The sequence below is a fragment of the Bemisia tabaci genome, chromosome 6 (genome assembly GCF_918797505.1).
Source record: "Bemisia tabaci chromosome 6, PGI_BMITA_v3".
Taxonomy (NCBI): domain Eukaryota; kingdom Metazoa; phylum Arthropoda; class Insecta; order Hemiptera; family Aleyrodidae; genus Bemisia; species Bemisia tabaci.
Genome location: NC_092798.1, coordinates 45,011,762 through 45,018,307, shown reverse-complemented (window position 1 = coordinate 45,018,307; position 6,546 = coordinate 45,011,762). Strand labels below are relative to the sequence as shown.

The following is a 6,546-nucleotide window of genomic DNA, read 5'->3' as shown; positions in this document are numbered from 1 at the left end:
ACAGCGTTATCATGGGAAGTTTAATGGTGAACCTCTCTAGTTTTTAAGATTTGCTGCAGCTTCGAATCCTGTGGAAGGGATATTTATCTCCTCAATCGAAAGAATGATAATGCCCTCTCATTGTTGGCTGAATAGAAAAATGAACGTTGATCTTGAGGTAATTCTCAATTGACATTTGCCAAATTTCATGTAATATTCATGAAACTCGTCATGAGTTTATCTCAGAAGTACCCATGTAACATGGGATAAATCCTTGTAATGAATTTACTCAGTTTCAAGCTGGTAAAATCCATGGTGAAATTCTGAATTTCATTTCAATGCCAAAAATCGAACGAAAGAAGTTTGCTTACCAACAAATTTGAGAAGAAAGAAAGTTTTTTACTTTTTTTTATCATACTTAGACTTGACCTAACATAGTCAATGGAAGAGGTGAACTTTGCCTCAAGTGAATCTTCAACTGAGTCAAAAAAAGAAAAAAACGTAACATTTTGATCTACATTGTGCTGAAAGAATTTTATCTTCTATAGGTGAAGAAATCAACTAATGTAGGTTCTTTTTAATGAATTGCTGTTGTAGGGCTTTTATTTCAATTTCACATGTAAGAAATTTTAGAAATTAATTTGTAATTTGAACCCTCTTGAACGAAATTTTAATCCTTTACACTTAAAAGACTTGGAAATTCTATACAGTCTTGAATTCGAAACAGTAACCACCAAAATGTCCCTTCATGTTCCTATTTTTTATTTTTTTATTTTTTTACCAATAGGTAGCCATAATGGTGTATCCACCAGCTTTTTTCCTTTAATAATTTTGTAGAAATGTATCCTAAATGAAGCACCAAAGCCAAAACATCATTACTCAGCCCTTTAACTTAGCGTATAATTGCAATTAAATACTTGGTCTCAGGTCTTTGTCTTGATAAAATACTGTAAAATCACAAGCAACTCCTATTAATCTCAAAAATCAGTGGAGAAAAAGTTCCTCAAGGATTAGTGTCTCTAGAGCCTCCATATTTCTCACCAAATGAACAGAAAAAATAAAAAATCTTCGCTTATTTCACATTTTACCAAATAAAATTACTTTTCTGGGTCTTGGTGAGAGTGAGGTTGAAAAAAGGTTTATATCACATGAAATAATGGATGTACAAAATTTCAAAATTTGTTCCAAGAAAATATCTGGCAACCTGTCTCAAAATATTCAAGTGCCTTAGGCACCTACTAGAACTATCCTTTGTTTTTAAAGAATTCTCAATCAAAAATGGCATCAGAGATTAATACATTTTGAAAGCAGAATCTCATGTAACTGACAATTTAAGGAGCCTAGGCATTTTTTGTCGATATCTTTTTCGGGGGACGTCTGTCAAAACTCCACGGATTGAGATCCTTAATTAATACAATAATCAGTTGAGTGATCTTTCTCGGTATTTGATTGAAAAACCTGGTTTTTTCTCAGTTTTCTAATAATGTAACATTATTTCTGCTTTCGTAACTTGTGGCACCTAATTTACTCATAGCGTTTTTTAGTTCAATTTTGAAACTTATGCGTGATTTTATTGTTTAGAATTGTTTATTTGTCAAAAAAGATGAGCCAACGTTTGAATTATTTATACCTGATTATTGGTAGTGTCATTAAATAGAAATTGACTCCTCTTTTCAATAACTATCACATTCATAAGTTGTGTACCAATGAATGATTTGAAGAACTCATTCGATGATGTTTTGCAGAAAATGAAAACGTAGGATTTAAACCTCTTGAATCTTTTTTCTGACTCGCTATGGATTAAGGTTTTTCCAACAGTTAGAAATGGTGTATTTTTCTCGAAGAATGTGCTATGTAGAAATGGTCATCACTTAAAACTGACATTTGCCTTACTTCATCATTCAAAGGAAACTCTTGCAAGGGAAGCTGTGATGTTATTGTTAGCTCATAATTTAAGGTCATTTTTCTGTCTTTGAAAGGTATGAAACTGGATAGGTATATTCGGGGCAGTTTATGGTGTAAGTCTCAAGTATCTAACTTCGTTTTATCTAATCAACCGTTTCCTTCATATCTAAGGCTGTATCATCCTTTCTAATCTCGCCAAACACAGCGCGGTCGCTGGTCCGCGTCAAATGCATATTAGCGCCTACGAAAGTGCAGGAATACTTCACGCATTGCGCTGAACACGGTGCGGTCGCTGGTCGGCATGAAACGCACATGGGCAGCTCTACGAAAAATATACTATGAGGTGTGACGATCGTGATAAATTTAAACATAAACGGCGGGTTTACCTACTCAACAGCAATGAAGCACAATATGATCCGCGCCAAACGCATAGCGCCTACGAAAGTGCACGAATACTTCACGCATTGCGCCAAACACAGTGCGGTCGCTGGTCGGCACGAAACGCACATGGGCAATTCTACGAAAAATATACTATGAGGTGTGACGATCGTGATAAATTTAAACACAAACGGCGGGTATACTCAACAGCAATGAAGCACAATATCAAGAGTCTGTAAAAGTGCAATTGGTAGTAAGGGCCATATAGTTGGCACAAAGATTTTTCAGAATATCACACGCTTCAAAAATAAAAAGCGCGACGGGCGTAACACACAAAGAGGTTCAACGGAGTAAATCTCCGCCTTAAATCCTTCCAGAATATTCTAAATTCCGGCTATCACTTCTAAACGAACGTATTTTGATGTGAACATTTCACTCAACGGAATGAAACGTTTCGTAGCGATTTTGACGAACGAACACTCCTGTGGCGGTTGTGACGTTGAAACTTCAATTCAGCACAGTGTCGAAATATTTTGGGTGAAAAACTCAGTTTTTTTGTGTATGTAAATCAGCAGTGCTTTGTTACGAAAGAAGATGTCGTCGACCAATTCCCCTCTTTTCTTTTCGCTTAGTGATAATTGGATTACATTTTGCAATAAGGAACCATTATCTCTGGCTCTTCCATAAAATAACTTATTTGCATGGGGAAATCAATGGCATATATGTTGTTTCTAAAATGAGCCGGAAATAGTGGTTCCTTATTGCAAAATGTAATCCAATTAGCTTAAGTAACGCCGCACAATGGATCGAGTCAATGAGAGAGGTCGGACATCAAATTTTTGACTAAAACTGCAATTTACCTATGATGTTCATTTCGTCTTATTTCAAATGGGGTGCTTTTCGCAGAAAAATTCACGATGAAACTAATGGAACCACGTTTTGAACTTCAAAATTTTGTATAAACGGAGTAAAAGCTTTTAAAGTTTCCAAATTTTGTCTGATTCCTCGTAACGACTCGATCCTCCGTGCGCCGTAAGGAGGAGAGGGAGGATTAAGATGAGCGAGATCATTACTTTACTTATCCCGCAAAATCAAAATGGTATTTTTCTTGAACCGAAAACCTTTCAGATTTGCTATCATGCTTGAAAAATGTATGAAACTCTTGGCAACGTCATACGTCACAGTACTTTACTTTTTTAACCTGATTTCTTGTTGATCTATTATAGAGTCCAATTAGTTTGAAGTGTATTCTGAGAAATTCATTCGATTTCCAAATCTCTTCAACTTAGTCGAAGAATTAATGTAAATCATAGCTAGCCGCCATTGGGTCGGACCCCGTACTAAAATAAAAGGAACTGTGCTATTGGAAATTTTGTGCTCTTCCAATTCAGTATGAACAATTTTTTCCTTAACTCGCCGTTTTTAAGCAAATTACAGATTTCGTGGGAAATGTGCGATTTCAACCAAAATTCGACTTACCCAGGTGGCCTTAGCGGACAGCCGATTCCGGTAATCTTTTAATATGTTGTTCTGGTGGTCGATTGCAACATGTTTCCGCAAAGAAACCTTCTATGTATTGATTTTCCACGATTGACCTTTTTTAAAGCTAATTTGACTGGACTAACCCGGAAAAAATGAAAATTCCGAACAGTGGCTTTTAAAGCCACGCCATCTTTTGTTTTATTTATTTTTTTTTTAAATTTTACATTGGAAAGATAGGCTCGTATTTCGTTGGTTTCGAAAAGTGTCCAGCTTAAAGGTTCGATAACGTGCATACTGCATCATTAAAATGACCGAAAAGTTTCACAAGTTTCGATATGGGGTCCTTCTGGCGACTAGATAACACGCATTTTGATCATTAAATTAAAACACCCTTTTCATTCCTACATTGTAAGTTTACCATCTTTTTTTAAATTATAAGAAAACTACCTTTTTTGAAATTTTTATGAATTTTCCTCACTCATTCAAAAAAATCCACAGACAACTGTAAGGCGATACCTCAGTTGGTTTTCTTCCAAAAAGACAAAACGTTATCATGCTTTAGTGTTGTGATGGACGTACTCATTTTTTTCAATTTGACCATTGATTTACAATCTTTTTCGATTCATCAAAAATTTTCGGATCGATTCCGGTTTTTTCATTCCATGGAATTCTTCCTTTTTCGGAGTTGCACGCAGGGTGTCTCGCATCAGGATTTCAGGATTTTAGGTCAATCAGGATTTAATTCCGATTTGATCAGGATTTGAGGAAAAATCGGTCGTAAAATCAGGATTTGAGAAAAGTCGGCCGTCCGATCGGATTTTTTATCGAGCTATCTTTGTGAAGTTACATTTGGCTGTATAATTTTTCTCCACAAAAAATCAGGATGTGGAAAAATTATGAAATCAGGATTTAGCACTCAAAAATCAGGATTTCCCGAAATGAAAAAAAAAAAAAAAAAAAAAAAAAAAAAAAAAAAAAAAAAAAAAACTTGAACATTTTACAAAATCTGCGACTCAGTTTTTGCGACCACTCTATCGACGATCGAAAGCGTGGAATCAGATCTCCCAATAGGAAAAATCAGGGTGTCTACAAGTCCGGAAAAAGTACTGATTTTTTAAGGGCGGCCCGGAAGTACTGAAAAAGTGCGGAATTTCCTCAAGAGGGTCCGGAACTTAACTTTTTCATTTTTGTCGCAAATTTGAGCGAGAAATGAAAAATTTTGAAACTTTCCGAATTTTGTCAAATGGAAGTACTGTAAAAGTACTGACTTTTTCTGTTGAGGAGGTACTGAATTTCTTGGGAATGTACTAAAAAAGTACTGCAAAAGTACTGATTTTCGGCCAGCTTGTTCTAGTAGACACCCTGAAAAAAGAAGAGTGGAAAGTCAAACCTTCTGCTGGCGATTCTAGCGGCGCGTCCGTCCGTCCGGCCCGGCGGTCGTGGCGCCGTCTTCGGATCGCGCAGAGTAAAGCGGTCCCCGCAAGTAGGTGACTGAGAGCCAACAGCGTCCGTATTTACAGAAAAAGTGGAAACAGTCGAGGGGAGAAAACTCGAAAACAAAAAATAGAGAAAACGAGAGCCGGCCCGCGTCGTTACGTCTAATGTTTCCTCAAGATTCCGCGGGTTCACGGGTCCGCGGGTCCCCGGGGACCGGGGGAGTAGGAGGAGGGAGAGGGCGACGGGCGGGGGGGGGGGGGAGGCGATCAGAGGTTTTGTCGTATTGGAAATTGGTATTTTTAACTCATTTCAGAGAGAGGCTTGAGTATCGAAAATAAGAATGGCAGAACTTCCACCTGGTTCGCGCGGTGATTTTTCAAGCGAGCCGCGCTAGTTGACGCCTCGGGAGCTCGTGGGCGAGATCTTGAGGACGCCCAGGGATTTTTGGCACCGCTCGGTCCGATAGCGTGCTCGGCTTTTCCAATTCGGCGGTCTTTGTACCAAGTATTATCTCAGTTCCGCCGAGGAATCCGGGAAAAGTGCCGCTTGGTCCGCTCGACGTCGTGCCCCCCGGTGTTTTTCGCGTCATCCCCCCCCCTCCCCCCGGAAAATCAACCCTCGAATCGATTTGTCCACCCCTTGTTCCGAAATTTCGATTGCGAAAGCACCGCGTCGGTGTTCCCCGAAAATCCCGCGAACCCCCGAGATCTCGACTCTCCTCCAACGCGACGGCCGGTTCTCGTTCGGTTTTCCGATTCTCGACCGGTTTCCAAACCGCTTCTCGTTCGGTTTTCCGATTCTCGACCGGTTTCCAAACCGGTTCTCGTTCGGTTTTCCGATTCTCGACCGGTTTCCAAACCGGTTCTCGTTCGATTCGCCCCGAAGTGGCTCTCCTCCGAGTGACGTCATCCCGACATGGATTACAAGCAGTCGCACCGGTTTTCGAGTTGGCTCCTCTTTTGGATTTTGATCGGATGCCGCTTCCGAAACAGGTCCGCTTTTCCGAATATGTGATGCCCGAGGATCGGGGGTTTTCGGGTTGTGTTCGACCGAGTGGATTGGTTCTGCACCTCAGTGTCCTGTGTTCTCCTGCGAAAGCTACCCACATCCAACACCAGTATTTTTTCGATGTTGTCCTAGCGTGTCTCGGAGCGGACACGAATGCGTTCATGAATCTTCTGACGAGGTAAAAGAGGAAACGTAAAAGCATTTTGGATACAGTGCGGGATTACAAAAGTGTGATAATTAAAGGAACGATGGGAGAACGGCGAGCTTAGCAAGGGAAAACTGCGAAAAATTGTGTATCACTTGGTGAAAGTTGAGAAGCAAGCATCTTATCAAAATCTTAAGGAAAAACGTACATAC

At 39.5% G+C, this 6,546-nt stretch overlaps 1 protein-coding gene across 1 annotated transcript in view; it reads left to right on the top strand.

Moving 5' to 3' along the window:
* The first annotated feature begins 5,450 nt into the window (after positions 1–5,450).
* RhoGAP102A (Rho GTPase activating protein at 102A) overlaps positions 5,451–6,546 on the top strand; it is an 86,319-nt gene continuing 85,223 nt past the window's right edge. Inside the window, exon 1 of the mRNA XM_072301576.1 lies at positions 5,451–6,367. The gene's annotated coding sequence lies outside the window, so the exon portion shown is untranslated. The remainder of the gene's footprint in view (positions 6,368–6,546) is intronic.